Source organism: Phragmites australis, chromosome 1, assembly GCF_958298935.1.
Source record: "Phragmites australis chromosome 1, lpPhrAust1.1, whole genome shotgun sequence".
Classification (NCBI taxonomy): domain Eukaryota; kingdom Viridiplantae; phylum Streptophyta; class Magnoliopsida; order Poales; family Poaceae; genus Phragmites; species Phragmites australis.
In genome coordinates, this window is record NC_084921.1 from 42198752 (window position 1) to 42217806 (window position 19055).

General features: G+C 42.2%; 2 pseudogenes; both read left to right on the top strand.

Moving 5' to 3' along the window:
- The first annotated feature begins 3009 nt into the window (after nucleotides 1–3009).
- Nucleotides 3010–11351, top strand: LOC133919969 (polynucleotide 3'-phosphatase ZDP-like; annotated as a pseudogene).
- A 680-nt stretch (nucleotides 11352–12031) lies between these two features.
- LOC133885010 (aluminum-activated malate transporter 4-like) lies at nucleotides 12032–17962 on the top strand (annotated as a pseudogene).
- Nucleotides 17963–19055: the final 1093 nt, after the last annotated feature.

Genomic DNA, 19055 nt, shown 5'->3' on the forward strand with positions numbered 1-19055 from the left:
TCAAATGCTTCGGCGTTTATGACCTACAGGGATCTCTTACAATGGAGAATAGCGTCCCTGACAGCATTCTCTTTGCCTAAATCAGATACCTTGCCGTTCCAGAACTCAGCACGGTGAGAAACATCGTTTGACTTCTCCATCGCGTTTCTCCTCAAGACGCATTTCACTATCGTCTGATACAAAGGCACCAAGAACCTCAAGTACTTGGATGAAATCCACTTGTGCTGCTTCCTGCATGACCTCCCAAAAGACGGCAGCCTGAGCTTGCTCGCCCTGAAGACGGACACGCTCGACGATCTCGCGGGGGTCACCGCGCCACCACGGGGGCCCGAAGGTGAAGAGTTCAGCGACGCCGGCCGGGTCGGCCAGTGCCGCTTACTCGCGGAGACAATCATCCTCTGGGACGAGCCCAGCGAGAGTGACCGTGTGAGCACCGGCTCCTTACGGCTGGCGTTCCTGTCTTCCTCGCCTTGAGCCTTCTTGGCTCACAAGTTGCAGCGGAAGGAGCAGGCCGTTGAGGAACATCTGGTCCGCGTCGGCCATCGCCGCGGTCTGCTCGGAGGCTGGCAACCGAAAGGCGAAGCTGCTTTGCGACGCGGGATCCGTTTCAATGAAGGCGGCGTTGTCTCCATGGTCCATGCGCTCCTCGAGCTGCGGTTTTGGTTTGCTCGTCGGCCAGCTGTAGGAGAAGCTGCCGACGTCGGGGAGGGGCTGTGAGGAAGTGTGATCCATTGGTGCTGTGGCTGCGCTGGCCATGCATGAGAGGTGGAGCTGTGGGTGAAAGGATTTAAGAAAGGGTGGCAAGATGCACGAAAGAAACAAAAGCGATGGATTGGCCCTGCATGCAAGCAACCTTGCTGACATGCCCCGGCCTGGTCACTCTCGAGTGACATATAATCAACAACCCCTGGGAATTTATTTGGGTCCCCTTCCTCGGACAGGCGACAAACAACAAGAACGTCGCAGCATCGCGCCCTGCAAGAGGCCACAAGGCGGTGGAATTATTGGCTCGTCTTGTGCTTGTGCACTCGAGATTCTGCGATCATCGATTTGACTATCAGTGAGGATTGAGACACGTCAATTTTTTAAAGTACAAAGTCGAACTCACATACACACTCACATCCATATACGTGGGTGAATCCTAACACATATCTAAATATAATTAGAGATATAATCTCACGTGCATATACTGTTTCTCTCGAAATTTAATTTAAAAAATACGAGCACTGTATCGAATCTATAACTCGAATCCAGATAAATAAATTCTACTACAGAGATACTAACCACCTGAGTTAGGCTCACTTTGCCAGACACGTCAATTTTAGGGTGACGAATTTAGGCTAGGCTGTTTGAAGAAGCAACTTAAAGCGCTGTGACCGACAGCGACATGGGCATATCTGTGTGTTGTGTGCTGACCAACGTACAAATCAAATGGCCATTGTTACTGTTTGGCCCGGGAGGCTATAGAACTGGAAAGTGAAAGGTTCTCACTCGCGGCGTGCAGTTACTGGCTTAGTACTTCACAGTGGCTTTGGCCCGTGAACTGCCATCGTTCATTCGTATGGTTGTCGGGAAGGTTAATGCCGTTTTTTTCAATTTAAGATCAAGGTTAATGCGGTCGTCAGTTGTGACGCTGATAGCATTCACTTGTACGGGGGCAATGTGGTGATGTGGTCTGTGTGTAGAATGGCTGTTAACACTTTTTAGCCCAGATGCTTGTTTCGTAGGCCCAGATCCGTATCACTGAGGGTCTATTTGAATCAACTGAGGGTCTATTTGAATCAACTATAGCTTATAGAAAACTATTTTTAAAAGCTCTAGAAAATTATTTTTAAAAGCTCTTACTGATCCAAACAGCTTAGCTTTTTGTCTAGCTTAGAATAATCCAATCACATAGCTTTCTATAATCTCATAAGCTAGGGAGAGCCAACTTATTTCAACTAATGCATATTAAAAAGATCCTTTTGCCCTTCACCATCCTCACCTGTATATGTTTGCATGTTAACTAAGGGTGCTATAGACAATTAAAATAACATATAAAACTAACAATAAACCAACTTATAATCTAAGGATCTAAATAGCCTCTAACTTTTTACTAACCAGCTTTCTACTAGCCAGCTTTTAATAATTCATAAGCTATAAGCTAATTTTCTATAAACTCTAGTTAATCTAACGAATGAGCTTGGTTAAATTGTCCCAGATTGACACCCACGATCTGGGCTGCTCGATCTGGGCCTGAGCACCCACCTCCCATATTGGCCCAATCTTTCCTAGTTTGTGGGCTAGTGAGAATTTGTCTGGTTACCACTAATTTAGTCTCATTTTAATAAAATACTAATCCTCTTTCACATACACATAAAACCACACGTGTTAATGACATATGAGTTAAAATAACAAATCTTCAAAACACAAATAAACAACTAACCAGCCATGTGGGAAAGGGAATGGATGGGGTGGGTGGTTAATTAGTTTGAATCCCAAACTTAAAATGCACTTTTATTTTAAACCGTAACTCCATTTCTGAATTAATTTGAACCATCCTGTTGTTGAGAATTAATACAACAAAATGAGATACAATATAATAAATCAGTATTTTAAGTGCACTATTTTAATGTTTTGAATATACCGTCTCAACAATTTCACATAAAAGTATTGGATTAGTGTTAAAAACTGTTGAACTAGGTTTCACATAAATAATATACTGTTTATTTGAAAAATGGTGAACCAGTGCTCCAAAATTATTGATAAGTTTGGAAAACTATTGAATCAAACTTTAAATTTTGTATGCATATAAAACACAAAATCATAAACAAGTAAAACCAATAAATTAGTAATAAATTAGAAAAAATAAAAACGAAATAAAAAAACTTACCTTCCCATGGGTGCTAAGCGACGCATCTTGATGGGCCTCTCTGGGCCACGTAGGGTTGACCTACGCTGAAGCTAGACGTAGGTCGTCTTGTAGAGGCGGTCCCTTCTCCCTCTCCGACTCAACCAGTTGGCCTGTTACCAACACAGACTACACAGAGACCAGACTGCAGCAACGACTCAACCACGGCTCGCTGCCCAACCTGGGCACCTCCCTGTTTCTTCCCGCCCTTCGATCAATCGCTTCCCACCGGCCACCACGTCGTCGATTCCAGCGCCGACCACCCGCACCCGCCGCACGAAACCCTAGCCACCGCCCCACCCCACCCCCTCTCCCCTCCTCCATATCCCCGCTCCCCCACCTCGCATGCTCGTACCCTTCTCCTCCCTCGCGCAGAACCCCAGCCTCCTCCTCCTCCCCGCCGCCGCCCGCGTCGCCATGTTGACCTCGCCGCCGGCGGGAGCCAAGGCGACCCTCTCCGTCGAGTACGCCAAGTCCGGCCGCTCCACCTGCAAGGGGTGCAGCGCGGCCATCGCCTCCGGCGCGCTCCGCCTCTGCGCCTCTGCGCGCGACCCCCGCGGCTTCGACAGCACCAAATGGTACCACGTCGCCTGCTTCCCAACGGCGTCGCACCCTCTTGGCCCCTTCGAGAGCATCAAGGGGTTCGACTCCATTAAGGTTCGCGCATTGGGTGTTCGCTTTCATGCCGTTCGCAATCTCGTACTGTATTGTTTTTTTTTTTCGGCTAATGTGTGGGGTTCTGGGACTGCAGGACGACGATCGTGAGGAGCTGCGAGAGCTGGAGAAGGTGCATCATTCACTTGTTGAAATGGTTATTCGCATTTCTGCTGCAGATTTCTAACTTTCTGCCATCTGGATGCTAATTTTGGGTAATGTAGAATAGTTTTGGTAAAATTTATGGTGAATAATGGAATGCCATAAATAGAATTGATTTTTTCCCCAGAGGTTTTGCTCCCCCAACATTTTTCCACTCCCCACCACCCCTGCTTGTAGGACGATGTGTGTATGGTTGGATAGGTGTATGCAAGGTGCATAAAAACTACAAAGACACGTGCCACAGTTATTTATTTTTATTAATGGAAGCACTTGGAGTTATTGCTTGTTTTGTTTGTTGTTCTGGTTATTTAATTAGTGAATCAACATATATGTGAAGTGAGGATACAAGAAGTTAAAAGAATTTGGGATAAATTTTTAATGACTATTTAAATTATTTAGAGTTCCCAGTTTAATAATGAGAGCAACCCATTTTCAGAATCATAATACAGACCAAACTGCAGTTGGTCCATTGGAGGAGCCAAGTCCAAAGAAAGTAAAAACTCAGGTGTCCTCCCCTGCAGAGGGGGTGTCAGATAGGGCAAGCGTCTCTGTTGAGTACGCAAAGTCTGGGCGCTCTATCTGTAAGGGCTGCAGTGAGAATATTGCCAAAGGAGCCCTCCGCCTCGGTACCTCTGTTCATGACCCCCGTGGCTTTGACAACACCAAGTGGTACCATGCTGTGTGCTTCCCTTCATCATCATACCCAGTATTTCCGGTGGAGAATCTGAAGGGGTTTGATTCCATCGAGGTTTGTGCTTTTATATATTGCAAAATTTTCATTTTGTTCTCTGTAATGTAGACTAATTTGTGCATTTGGGTGTGTGCAGGATCATGACCATGAGAAGTTGCGTGAGTTGGAGGTAACAGTTTGGTCACTCATACAGCTAGTTTAAATCAAGTGCCATTCTTGCTATGAAGTATTGGTTGTTTCTACTTACTAGTTTGTAGTTTTTGTAAGTACGGAAAGATGTCGTCCATTTTTTGGTGAACAAAGGAAGATGAAAGGAAATTACATTGTTTCGTCAATTGAAACCGTTGGAGTTATGAAGCGATGCCATTGCTAAACAGCCTATTTGAAATTTCCCATTTATTTGGTTTTTATTTTGGTGACTTGTGGTATGTTATATACTTATATGTGGTTTCTTAGTTAAATTCACTGTATTCATTTTCAGAATCACAAGAGAGATGGCAATGGGGCTGATCAGTTGAATGAGCCAACTCTGAAGAAAGAAATGGTTAGGCTTTAATTCAGCATGAGCAGTTGAGCACTTTGCAGTTGACTCTAGCGCCAAAAGCACTTGTCAATGTAACTTTTCTGCATTACTTGATTTCCTCTAGACTCACAGCATGGGGGATTCTAAAGAAGAATATGAAAATAATCTGGAAGAAGTAAAGGTGAATCACATATTCCTTGAACTCTCGCTAAACGTAAAAGTAAAAATCTAAATATAAAAAGGTCATGTCTACTTTCAAATCACTCTACTTGTCCATCACATTATGTGCCAGGTGAGGATCAAAGAAGTAAAAAGATTCAATAAATTATCATTTCCCAATAAGTTATTTAAAGTTCTTTGGAAACTCTTGGCCTGATTCCCAGTCTAATAATCAGAACAATTCATTTTCAGAATCACAAACAAGACAAGGCTGCAGTCGGTCTATTGGATGAGCCAAGTCCAAAGAAAGTAAAGGCTCACATGCCTTCCCATGCAGAGGGGGTGTCTGAAAAGGCAAGCGTCTCTGTTGAGTATTCAAAGTCTGGCCGTTCCATCTGCAAGGGCTGCAGAGAGAATATTGCTAAAGGTGCACTCCGCCTTGGCGCCTCTGCTCATGACCCCCGTGGCTTTGACAGTACCAAATGGTACCATGTTGCATGCTTCCCTGCAACATCATACCCAGTATTTCCTGTGGAGAATCTGAAGGGGTTTGATTCTATTAAGGTTTGTGCTTTGATATATTGCAATCTTTTTTTTTTAATTTTGTTCTCTTTATGGAGACTAATGTGTAGATTTTGGGGGAGGTGCAGAATCATGACCGCGAGAAGTTGCAGGAGTTGGAGGTAAAAGTTGGGCCACTCATACAGCTTGTATAAACTAAGTGGCATTCTTGCTATAAATTGCTGGTTGATGATTTTTAAATACGGAACAAAGGTGGTCACTTTTATGGTGAACAAAAGAAGAGCAATTTTTTTTTTCTCGAATACGCAAGAGAGCTGCGTATCTTTTGTAATAATAAGAAGAAAAGCACATCAAATGTACAGCAACCCTTGACGGGTCTCAGTTTGTCCGGGTGAAGTAAATTCTGATAAGGCGATTACATAATTTATTTATGTTATTTTGTTAATTAAAACCGTTGGAGTAATAAAATGATGCTGCCACTTAGCTACCTGTTTAAATTTCCCTAAATATATGGTTTTTTATTTGTGTCACTTGTGATATCTTATATGAGAGTTTTTTTTCATTAGTAAATCTTAGTTTGGTTCACTGATTTCATTTGCAGAATCACAAGAGAGATGGCAATGTGGCTGATCAGTCAATTGAGTCAAACATGAAGAAAGAAATGGTAAGCCTTTGATTCAACATGTGCATTTTGTAGTTGACTCCAGCACTACTACATTTTTGGTGCCGATGTAACTTGTCTGTAACTCATTACTTGATCTCATCTAGGTTGACAGCATGGGGGGCTCAAAAGAAGGTGGTGCTGAAAAGAACCTGGAAGAAGTAAAGGTGATGTGTGATCTTACATGCTTTGGACTCTACCTAAACCTTTGATAATAACTATAGAGAATGCACACAAAACATTTAAAATTGTTGAGGTAAAGGGTGATCTCTACTTTCAAGTTCCTCTGCTTGTCCATCACAGCGTTTAGATTTTTTATTTGTTCAGAACTTTAGTTCTACGTTTTTCCCTTCTGTTGTCAGACAGAATACAGTATCTCCGATTGTCATTAGAATAGTTCGCTCCTGGCCTAGCACTCAGCCAGGCAACCTTGTAAATACTTTTCACTCTTGCTATAGCGAATCAGCAAAACAATTGCTAAAAAAAGTTGTCAGAAAACTCAACATCTGATCACTATTCTTCTTTTGTTTCTCCTAACAGTTGTCTGCAGTGAACAAAGGAATTGGTCCATTGATATCCTTTTCGGTTTCTGATATCAAGAAAGATTACAAGGTAGCCTTATTGTTCTTAGCTAGTCCCATCTTTTGGCTGCTATTTCTGCAAAGTGATTCTGCTCCCAATATCTTGCCATGTTTGTTTTTGTGCAAGCATGTTATTCTACTGTTTTGCTACATATGCACCTTCCTGGTGTCTGTTGATGTAGGGTGCTACCCTTCCCGCTCATTGGAAGGTTGTTGATACAGTCATCTTTCGTGAGCAGGTGTGTTGATATCTATGTCATATACTGTTCCTACAAATTATCAGAAATAACTTTCTTCCAATTGTAATGTTCAGGAAGATGGCCTTCATACTTCAGCTAAGATTGCTGCGTTTGATTTTGACGGGTGACTTGCTAATACCTCAGTGAGGAGGTATTGTGTTATAGAATATATACAAGATTGTTTCATTCTAAATGGTATTCTAGATGCTTCTGCTATGAGTACTATTTCCATTATTGAGATGCATTTAAATTACTACAAAATAAAGGCTTTAAATTACAAAGTTCAGCTGTACGAATAATGGTAGTCGGTTTGAAGTTCTTATAGCAGTTGGATAAAACGGCATTCTCATACCCTGTCATCTATTTATTAGTTTGGACTTAGGACTATTGTGTTCTAAATCCTGCTATAACCAAACGTGTAGCATTATATATTTGCAAAAAATGCAAACACCATTTTAGTGGAAAATTACATTATCTTGAATTCAATGCAAAGCATGCATTGATGTATGATTTCTCACTACTACGTATCGCTAGGAAAACCTGTAAACATCATATGCTAAGTTTGAAGAGCCTTGGTCTCTAGGAGATTTCAGGTTTTCTTCATTTGTCGGCCTTTTGCTTTGTTGTCCTTGACTAATAAGCAAGACCTTTTTTACAAGCAAAGGTACCAACTATCAGTTAACATATCTAAGAAATTATTGACAATAAACCAACCTAGAGGTCAGCCATGAAAAATATTTTGCTCGACCTTTTGATGGCCTTCAGCATAATGATTAAGGTCCCATTTATGGCATATTGTTCTCTTGAGTTGACGATTTCTTACAAATAGAGTTTCTGATTCGCAATACTATCTGTTCTGAATGCTGTTGCTATAATAAGAACACAACTGGTAATTTCCAACCTACTGCAAGTGCAGCATTGGTGCAGACAAGTGGTCTTTACAGCATAAATCAATTCCAGAAAAGTTGCAAAGGCTGTACAGTGATGGTTATAAGCTGGTTAGTTGCTTTCTTTTCACCAATTCTTTTAGTTCCATCACAGTTTTTTTTTTCAGTTTTTATACCTTTGCACTTTGAAGTAAGTAAGAAAATGTAACTTGGGACATAAATCGTAATGTAGTAGTAGTTAATTATGCATTGCTTTGATTTCAGTGACATCATCTTTTTGGGAATTATATCAACTCAATTTGTCTGCTGTTTTTAGGTCATATTCACCAATGAGTCAAACATTGAGCGCTGGAAGAATAAGCGGCAGGAGGCTGTTAACTCCAAAGTTGGACGCCTTGACAATTTTATTGAGTGCGTTAAAGTCCCTATTCAGGTATTCTGTAATCTTATCTTCTTCATCTGGGTTCTGTCTCAAAATTTATCTGGGTGTTCTGAGCAGCCATTTAAATAAAGAACAAAAAAAAAATCAGTTATTTTGATACTCTGATAACTCAAATGGGCATTGTGATATAACTTAAATCACTTAGATCTATTTAGGGCCGGTTTGTGGTTGCTGTGTGTGGAGTGCTGCGCTTATTTTTAAGGTGCTGTTGAAAAGTGGTTGTAAAATATTTGTGGTTTGTTTGGAAAGTCAAATTAAGTCAGATAAGTTCGGTTATACTAGAGTTGTTTCTCACATTTATTGTGTCATTGGGAACCCATTAATATCTATGTTTGCAACCTAGATTAAAAACAAGCAGTTAGCCAAACACTAAGATTGTGAAAAGCAGTTCCTGCCAACGAGATTATTGTAATCCACCTCAACACCAAAGGGGCCCTTAATCTGCTAATCTGCTATTATTTATGACACGCAAAACTAAGAACCTTGAAAATATATATTTTTTCTACTGATACTCACTATGGTCAGAATCATGAGACTTGTGCTCTGGACTTTGGGTTGTGTAAAATGTTTATGATATTTCAAAAAAAAAAAAACTTGCGAGCATTCAATTCGTTATCACTGGATACAGTAGTCCTATTTGTGGCAAAACATAGGTCAAGTAAATTTTACTAATACTGATATATTCCGAAAGTCGTGATCTTTTCGATGGTAAAAAATGAATTTTACCTTATTAGAATTGAGCTACAAACAGTGGTGGGCATAGCTGGCCTGACATTGCAAATCCTTGAGAGACAGTAAGGTATCTGATGCAACTTACATACACCAAAAGCACTGATATTCAGTATTATCTGGGAGTTCTTCTTATGCCCTTTGTTTTTATTTTGTTGGCCCCTCACCCCCACCACCCAAAATACAAACTCTCTGGTCGGGGGTCCCCATAGTATGAATTTGCTCAAATAGGACTTGTCACTTGTAGTGTGTTTGCCTTTCCAGGTAGTTCTGTGATGGATTAATTTGATTTGCACCTGCAGGTTTTCATTGCTTGTGGTTTAGGGAAAGGAAAAGGTACTCCCGGTGATCCATACCGCAAACCAAATCCTGGAATGTGGTGGTTGATGGCTCAGCATTTCAATTCTGGAATCAAAATCGACATGGATCAGTAAGCACTCTAATGTAGGACGAATTTTCAGATTTACAAAACCACGCTACCTTTGGTAAAACTGTGACAAAATCACACTTTAATCAACCATTTTAAAGAACTTCATTTCTCTTTGCATGACATTTCACAAAAATACACTTTTAAGCATTGCCATCGTATCCAATGAGCTGACTCGTCTGTCTCACAAGCTTACCCCGTTCCGTTTGCTAATATGGAGGTAGTTGCCACACGGGATAAGGGCTGACATGCTAGCGTGATTGCAGTGGTGTGTTCATACACAAATACACATGTTTTTTTAAAAAAAATCTTGAGCAGTGTGTTTTCAGGCACGGATTGTATGTCAAGCCTTAGTAATTTCTTCAGAGTTTTCTGTCCTATATATTCAAAATAACTAGTGTTAGATGATAAGGGATGGAACCGCTGTTGGGTATTTCAGATGTTGCTATAGGTGTCGAGCTTCAAAAAGAAAAATTACCAATTCCGCATTGCTTTCATTGAGGACTGTTGCTTCTTTGCAGCTAGGCCCCTGTAGTTCTCTAGTTGACAGTACAATAGGACATGCTCAACTTGCTACTATGTATGTCAACAGCACTTACAGTTTGTAATATGGTCATGTGATTCATATGTTGATGACCTCACCTATCTTAATGGCTTAAACCTTTTGTCTGAGCACATGGAAATCTGTATTATAGACGGGAGGTCTGAGTGCTGAACCCACACAGAAAAAAAGGGCTCCAAACCATTTTACTACCCATTTGTTATTGTGTTAGGCTTGATCAAGTCTAAATATGGCAGGCATTTGTTTTTTATTTTAAGAAAAGAGGTGACTAGCATTCCTTCCTTGGCCTTGTAGATCAAGCTTTTGGTCACTTAAGTTAATCGTTGCAAGAAACTCAGGAAACACGACTTGCTTCTTTTTTTGTACTTGATGCAAAGTTATCCACAAGCTCCCCTTCTGATATTTGCCATATTCTTTAAGATCTTTCTATGTTGGTGATGCCGCTGGGAGAGAGAACGATCATAGTGATGCAGACAAAGAATTTGCTAAGGTATGACAAAACCTTTGTCCCTTTAGCTTCAATGAATGAGCAATCAGCAAACATTTTTCTTCATTCAATTGAAACAATTTGAAACGCCTCTCACAATTTTACTTGTCATTCAGAGAAAAATATAACAACCTGGTTTACAAGGCATAGGCAAAGTAGTAAATAAGAAACTAGATCTGGATATACCCATGCAGAGCAGGATTTAAACTTTTAGATATTACCAATGAAAATGGATTATCTCATATACAATCTCAACCATCAAGCTGGAGGGAGCACTGGGTTCCTGTGCTGATATTGGACCATTCTAAGTTCCATCAAAAGTTTGTTTGATTTTTTAATAGTTTTCATTATTGTACTATAAATACTATGCTACTTATAGGCAACTTTTAGTTGGTCTTAATCGTTATTTATTATCCTTTTCATTTCTCGTATTTGGGATAAGTAGAAGCCTTCAGTGACATCTATTATTTCCTATCATAGGCCATCGGTCTAAAGTTTCATGTTCCTGAGGAATACTTCGGTCCCTAGGAGCTCTGTGACCAGGTTCATCAGGAGGCAAGTAAGATGGTTATGATACATAGTTTTGTAGTGCTGGAAGCTAAGAATATTATAGTTATTCTGATGTGGGAATATACAGTATCACTGTTTAAACCGGCTAATAATATCGCATTTACCCTGGGGTGGAAATGTAACACTAAATTGCTGAGATAATTATCAAGTCTCTAGAACGTATTAGCTTTTGATGCAATTAGGTTAGTCTCTTCCACTGTTTGATTGTCGATCAGACATAGTGATGGTAATACGATCACGCTCAGATTAGACGAGCAACCAATCTATTCCGCTAAAGCAGGCCATACCCTTTGCAGAATCAGCAAGCATATGCCTGTTTGTCGCCGACTATAGATCGCGTCGTCGCAGTCGGGATTTGAATCAATGCCTCCCCGGAGACCTCGAGGGGCCGGTTACTATTCCAGTGTCCCTGTCGCTAGTGGCTATGGTGTGAGCAGAGTTGGATAGATAGATCGATAATGAGCTGCAACAGGGATGGCATTTCCTGGCAATTGGGCCATTTGGGATGGTGCTTGGTACCAAATTTGTGGCTCCAACTCCCCGCGGAAAAATCACCAAGGTGTTGAGATAGGATAATTCTATTATTGGATGGTATGGGAGACACCATACGCCGTTACGACTTCCAAATTCGGCAAACAACCTCCCAGTGGCCAGTGGCTCATATTATTGCCACTAGTGTCTCTAATGCACGTAATCTTGTTCCTTGTTCATCATGTCCCCAAAGTGTAGTATTTTCCGTAGAAGTATCTAAAGCATGAGATATTAGTGGACAAGTAGGTCTCACAAAAAATGACAAATGACAGGAAACAACGTCTGGTGGCTCTATGCACCTCCTTGATCCCCCGAGTGCTGAGATACCTCCGGCATTACTCCGAAACATGCTGGAATTTGTTCGTGCCGTTGGTGTTGATCGTCAGATTCAAATTCTTGAGGGTTACTGGCACATGGAGGAATGAGCAGCAAAATGGGGCCTACGTTTGTCTCGCACTGCAGAGCACCTGAGAATTATTAGGCTCTACGTCCACTCGTATTATCAGCGAATGACTCTTTACTCATCTGCTAGTCTGCTTTATCTCATCCCACGCCCACCAACGCGAGCTCACCACCGGCGGCCATCTAGCCCCTTTAAAACGCCCACCCCACTCCAGCCATTTCCCTCCACTCCTGGTACAAAACGAGAATGAACAGAGGCAACGGCAATGCCAATGCCAATGTCACCATCGACGTGTGCCTGTCCCCGAACGCCGTGCTCCCCGGTTTCGCCAAGAGGAGGTGGAGGCCGTCGTCCAAGAGCGGCGGAGCGGCATGGTTTCCGCGGTGTGGATGGGCCGCGGAGGCGTGGGCTTTCCACCGGGGGGACGCGGACCGGGCGGCCTTCGCCTTCAAGGTCGGCCTCGCCATGCTGCTGGTGTCGCTGCTGATCCTCGTCAGGGAGCCCTTCCGGCTGTTCGGCACCAACGTCATCTGGTCCATCCTCACCGTCGCCATCGTGTTCGAGTACACTGTTGGTTCGTACTTGCTAGTACGTCGTGGTTGATTTGTTAACGCTCGGTACGAGTTGAGATGCATACAACGTGTGCGCATTTGGTGTGCCGCTGAGTTGTGCTGTTGCAGGCGCCACGTTCCGGTTCAACCGGGCTGTCGAGAGCAATGATAGCCGGGGTGGTCGCTATCGTGGTGATCCGGATAGCTCTCAGCAGCGGCAGTGTGGCCGAGCCGTACGTCATTGGCCTAAGCATCTTTCTAGTTGGTACGTGCTTGCGAAGCACTAGCTATTTAACAGCAAAAGCCCTGAGGCTGGCACTTGAACACGCAAGTGAAAGACCATAATTTTTCGTGCAGGAGCCGTGATGTCGTTCACGAAGCAGCTGCCGGCGCTGGCGCCTTGCGAGTACGGCTTCCGCGTCATCCTCTTCACCTACTGCATCATCATCGTGTCAGCCGACCGCATGGGCAACCCAACCCCATCGCCACCGCGCTCGACCGCCTCTACTCCATCGCCATCGGCGGCGTCCTCGCGCTCCTCGTCAACGCCCTCGTCTTCCCGGCGTGGGCGGGCGAGCAGCTCCACCAGGAGCTCGTCGGCAGCTTCGCTGCCGTCGCCGACTCGCTCGAAGGTGTGCGCCGGCCCCGTGCCCCATCTCTCTGACCAACACTGCGTTGTATTACACCTTAAACGTTGCTACTAATCTACAAGATGTGACGTGAAGGTCCTGATCATCTTAATAAGATTCCTAATTGATCTGTCAGACTGTATCAAGAGCTATCTGAGAGATGATGAATTGGTGATCGACGGCGAGCTGCCTGATAAGCCAGCGATCAATAAATGCCGAGCCACACTGAACGCACCAGCCAGGTTTGACTCGCTGGTAAGCGAAGCTCACTCTGTTTCCTCTGTGCAGCTACCGAGTTGGCCAACTTATGTAACCACCATGTCCACATGCGCATGGACGCAGGCGAACTCGGCGAAATGTAGTCATACATTGCTTCTCGGTTTTTATCATCTTCCATAATAAATTTTCTCAATTTTTCTTCAAACAACTCTATCTTTATTCTCTCATACTTATAATGCCTTCATGTGCTACTTGGAGTGTATCCCATATTACATTGGTCTCCTCAAACCTATCTATCTTGTTGAACTCCTCGGAACTTAAAGTGCCAAGTAATACACTTGTGGCTTGTACACCGTGGTGGAGATTTTGCTCTTGCTTCAGTGAGTTTTTTGTCTTCATTCGATAACTCAAAACCTGTACACACAATTTTCTAAATACTTGGATAAAGAGAGATTAAATATAATTTCATTTTGTGCCTCCAGTTAGGATAATGTGTATCATCAAAATAATGTGCACGCTCGGATGACACGGATATATAAGAATTAGAAGTATTTAATTTATCATAATTGAATTCAATTGCGACTCACTTGCCCTTATTGTTACCGGATGTCGAAGATCATCCTTGGGACTTTTTGGACTTGTCAGACATTTCTCTCCAGACGCCGATATCTTTGAATCCTCCAAGCGGTTAAACCTGATAGAAGGTTAGACTCTGATACCAATTGAATGTACGTGATGTCACCTAGGGGGGGGGGTGAATAAGCGTTTTCTAAAAATTAAAACTTTGCAGCGGATTACAAAATCCGGATACTCTGGGTCAAACCAGAGACTCTAGGGTTCCGAGGTTCCAGGCTTAACCCGGATAGTTCAGCTAGAATAGGAAAAGAAAATTTTTGGAAAATCTAAGCAAGTATAGTTGAATCTAGGGTTACCACAGGTTCCTAAGGATGTATTGGAAGCTTTTCAATATATCACCTGCAGCTAGAAACATACAATCACGTAGATTAGGGCAAATCACCCAAAATAAACTAGAACACCAAAGTAAGCAAAATAAGACATGAATTTGTTTCCCGAAGTTCATATCCAATGATCCTACGTCTCCGTTGAGGTGCTCACAAAGAGTTGTGTCTCTTTCAACTCTTATCATCACCGAGCGATCACGAAGATCGAGCTCGGGGCTTACTCGACTTTCCTCTTTCCTTGCGGAGGCGAGGATGTCCTTCACAAACTTTCTAGGGCACTCCGCAAGCTTATGTACTTTCCAGGTGATGCCTAACCGTCTAGGAGCTCGGAGCTCCAAGAGTAATGAACGTGAATCAATGGTTTGATGATGAACTCAAGTGCCCAAATGATGAATTTATGCTCAATAACACTCAATCTCACTTTCCCAATCCAACTCTCAAATCATTGCAAGATTTAATGCACTAGATGAGTGGAAAGTCTCTAAAGAGGCTTTGAATGCTTTTGTCTCAAGTTGGTTCAACAGCAAATAAAGGAGGGAATATTTAAACTCAGCCCCCAAAACTAGTCATTACAATACCTTTTGTATTGACTCAGAGTATTCAGGTTCAACCCGGAGGCTCCGGGTTGGTGCTTGAATGCTAAACCAAAAGCCTCGATCGGATCCACATTCGGAGAGTCTGGACAAAACACCGGATCCTGGAGTATCTGGATCAACTCAGAGACTCTAGGTAAAACATTTTAATTCTAACCGATCACCCTCTGCTGGAGCTACATTTGGAGACTCCGGCAATCCGAAACCTCCAGGTTGGACTTCAACTCCAAACCGAGCACCTCAGCTCGGAGCTAAACTTGGAACATCTGGCAACTCGAAGTATCTGGGTCAGTTCGAAACATCCGGGTATAGACATAGGCTTAGAATATCCCAGTGTTTGTGGGATAACTTGTGTCTCTCATCTTTGGTCTAAATGGGTACTTTGAGCACCGAGATATCTTCAAGATAGTTTATATGCATCCCTCTTTATAGTACATCACACATATACTTAATTTCAAAAAAAAAAAATCTATTGAGTGACTACATGCCGCTTCTCTTTTCTTTTTGAGAGATGCCAATACCTTTTAACACTTCAATGAAACTAAAACCTGTTCATAACCTCAATAAACTCATTAGTCACTTAATTGTTTGTCATCAATTATCCAAAAATTACACAGGGGGCCTATATGCACTTTCAATCTTTCCCTTTTTGGTGATTGGTAATAACACGATTAAAGCTTATAAAAGATATTTGAAGTAAAGATTTTTGAATCCTAAGATATGTGGTGAGCTCCCCCTTAATGTGTGCATTGACTAAAATTGATTTTGACATCAAAAGCACATATATAAAAGATTTTTGCAAGAGCTCACCCTATATCTTAGCATTCGTGAGGGTGAAAGAGTGTGAGTGAATAAATAATATCATGATGCATATGACATGGTATATCACAAAAGAAAGAGAGAAACAAATGTTACACTATAGAATGTCATAACGATCTTACACTAACAAATTAAGTTCTTACATATTTAAATTTGACAACTAGCATACCACACACAGTTCATCACATATTATAATAAATCTTACATGTCCAACAATCGAAAGATAAAAGAGTTTGAATTGCAAGAACAAGATATGACACTGCCCAGAACCCGGATACTCCAGGTGAACCTGGAGACTCCGGATTTAGGTAGAGAATAGACAATAGAAAGATAAGGATATCCTCTCCCCCTTTGGCATCAAGCACCAAAAAGAAAAGAGAAGCAAAGATAAAGATCTCTCCATCGCCATTTCCATTGCCGCTACCATCATCATCATGAGAGATTTCCTCGGCACCACCCAAGTCCCCTTCCTCATCACCCTCTTGAGCAAGAGAAGTTTCAGCACCATTTGCAGTAGCCTGGGTCTCATCATACCAAGTCCATAGGTTCTTAAAAACTTCAGGCTTGCTTACTTCTTCTTCGGAGGCAACCGGAGAGCAAGGAGGCTCAATCCTCAAATTAGCATAAATTGCCTTTTGTCTCTGCTCAATCTTCCTCAATCTCAAATCTGTCTTGTTTTTGTGTTCCTTTATTTTCATAGCATTATGGGTGCAAACATTGAAAATAGCCTTGAGAGCGTTCTTGATAAAGGATGGTGAGCCATGGGAAGAAGATGCACACCTCGGTGCTGCCTTTTGTGCTACGCTAGGAGCTGACCTTGGAGGAGAAGGTGGCATAGATGAAGTTGATTTTGAGCCTACCAATCTTACCCTATAAGGATCATGTTTTACTTCCTTGAAGAAATTCTTCTTTGTGACTTTCTTGATCATGAACATAATATACGGAGTATAGGTGCAACTTCCATAGGTGTGTGGGAAGTAGTATGTATTTCTTTCTAAAGAAAATTCATTATACTGAAAGGATCATTCTCATTGGACATCCTACCAAGCAGATTTCTTGTTATACCTTAGACAGTAGCGGCATCACCACTTTTAGGAGTTGAAGTAGCATGGAACAAGAAGTTGAGGCATTTTGTAGAAAGACCTTATGCTTTTGGTTGTGCCAAAAGTCACTTCACCTTAATTGTCATATATGAAATCTATTTCTTCAGAAGAGAGTTGTTGCTCAATATAGATTTTGGTCTTGCTAGTGTCACGAACATCAAATCTAAACAAGCAACCAAATTTTCTATACTTGATTTGATATCTTTCTCCTTCTATCATCCAATGCATCGTTTGATTCTCCTCATGATCATAGTAGAGTGTGGCATAAAATTGGGCTATGACCTCAACACTCCAATCATACTTCAAACCCATGATTCTTTTGACCCTTTTGTTCTTAAGAGCTGCTATGACCTCATTGAATGTAGGATCATCCTTGTTGGCCATATAGTCTCAATCAATCCATTGCATATGAGTGATCAGTTTCTTCTTCTTCTTAAGAATCATACTTTCATAGAAATCTACTTGAAAGTCATTTAAAAGCGATGATCTGTCATCCTCTTCTCATATTCAAAGGGATCTTCATATCTTTCCTTCTTGACCCTACCAGACATTTTCATGTAATCTACCATTCTTCTGAGCATCTGAGATAAAGTGATTGTTCTGTAGGGTCTATGAAGCTTTAATGGTCCCAAGACAGGACTTTCTTCCTGTTCATCCACATCCTCTTCTATTTCCTCATCTTGTGCCCTTCAGTTAGATGCAACTATTTTGCCTTTGTCTCTTTCTATCCCTGCTACACCCCTTCCTCCCCTTGGTGGCAAAGCACCACCATAAGGCACATTAATTGTTTGAGCCACCTCATAAATGTGGATGCCACTTGAAGAGGCCCGCACTTTCTGAACAACTTTGCGGATACGGCCTTGACCACCACCGCTGCCACTGCCTCTAGACCTAGCTTGATGCGGAGGAACGTTGCTTTGAGCTTGCGAATTGAACTTAGCTTTTGTTCTCCTTTGATAGGTTTGAGAGTCAAACTTGCCATGACCCATCTTGATCTTTTCTGAGATAGATATGCTTGAGATACAAGAAAGATTGTGCAAGAATTGATTTGAGGAACAAAAACTAGATGAACAAGAACTGGACAAACCGTAGTATCCGGGTCAACCTGGACACTCCGGGTTGCCCGACTCCGAGGAAAATCTCTAGGATTTGAGGAATTTGTCCAAGGCAGTTGTAAACCCTTGAAATATATGATTCCAGGAAGGATATAAAGCATCTTTACCAAAGGAAATCGACTCTAGAGATAAACATTGAGAGATCAGGAAGAAACGGTCTTTAGGTTTACCTTTAGGTCCAACAGTTGATCCCGAAGTCAAACAATTCAGAAGGAGGGTCGGAGAATCCATCCAAGAGATGAGTTCAAAAGGTGAAGAACTTGGAAATCCCATAGTGAAAACCCTAGATCGCCGGAGGGGAGGTCATATGTCCGAGGATTAGAAATTACCACCTTGAGCTCTCTCTTCTCTGAGAAACACCATCTCTTTACTGCATGGTATAGATGGACTTTATCATCAAAATATCTGACCTTTGGTCACCACGATCAAATCATATGCCCATGACGACTCGTGTCCATCGTCCACCGTCAACTGCTCCAATGCAAAATTTGACCATTCCTCCAGAATTCATGCACCTGAGTCCACAAATTTGGGGAACTTGTTGTCATTTGCCTCCATCTGGTCCACAAGTGCCTCGTCCTGCTCACCCTGATCAGCACGCATCTCGGTCTGATTATCTTCCCTGTCGTTACGTTCTTCTCTTGCCGTCTGTACCTCAACCGCTGCACTAATCCACAGGAGAACCTCCGGAACCATACTCTCCTGCACCTCCTCATTGATAACATTTTCACCAACAGTATGTAACAGGCCTGCTTCATAATCTAAAGTTGTCATTTCTGCAAGCATGGCATGGACAAAACCCCATTGCAATCCTAACATCACAAATTGCCTCTATTGAGGTGTATTTTCATATTCCTGTAAAGTCTACTTTCACTCAGTCTAAAATAACTTAGGCAACATAACCTTGAATGACAGACACTGCTCCGAAGTGCTAATTCCCAACA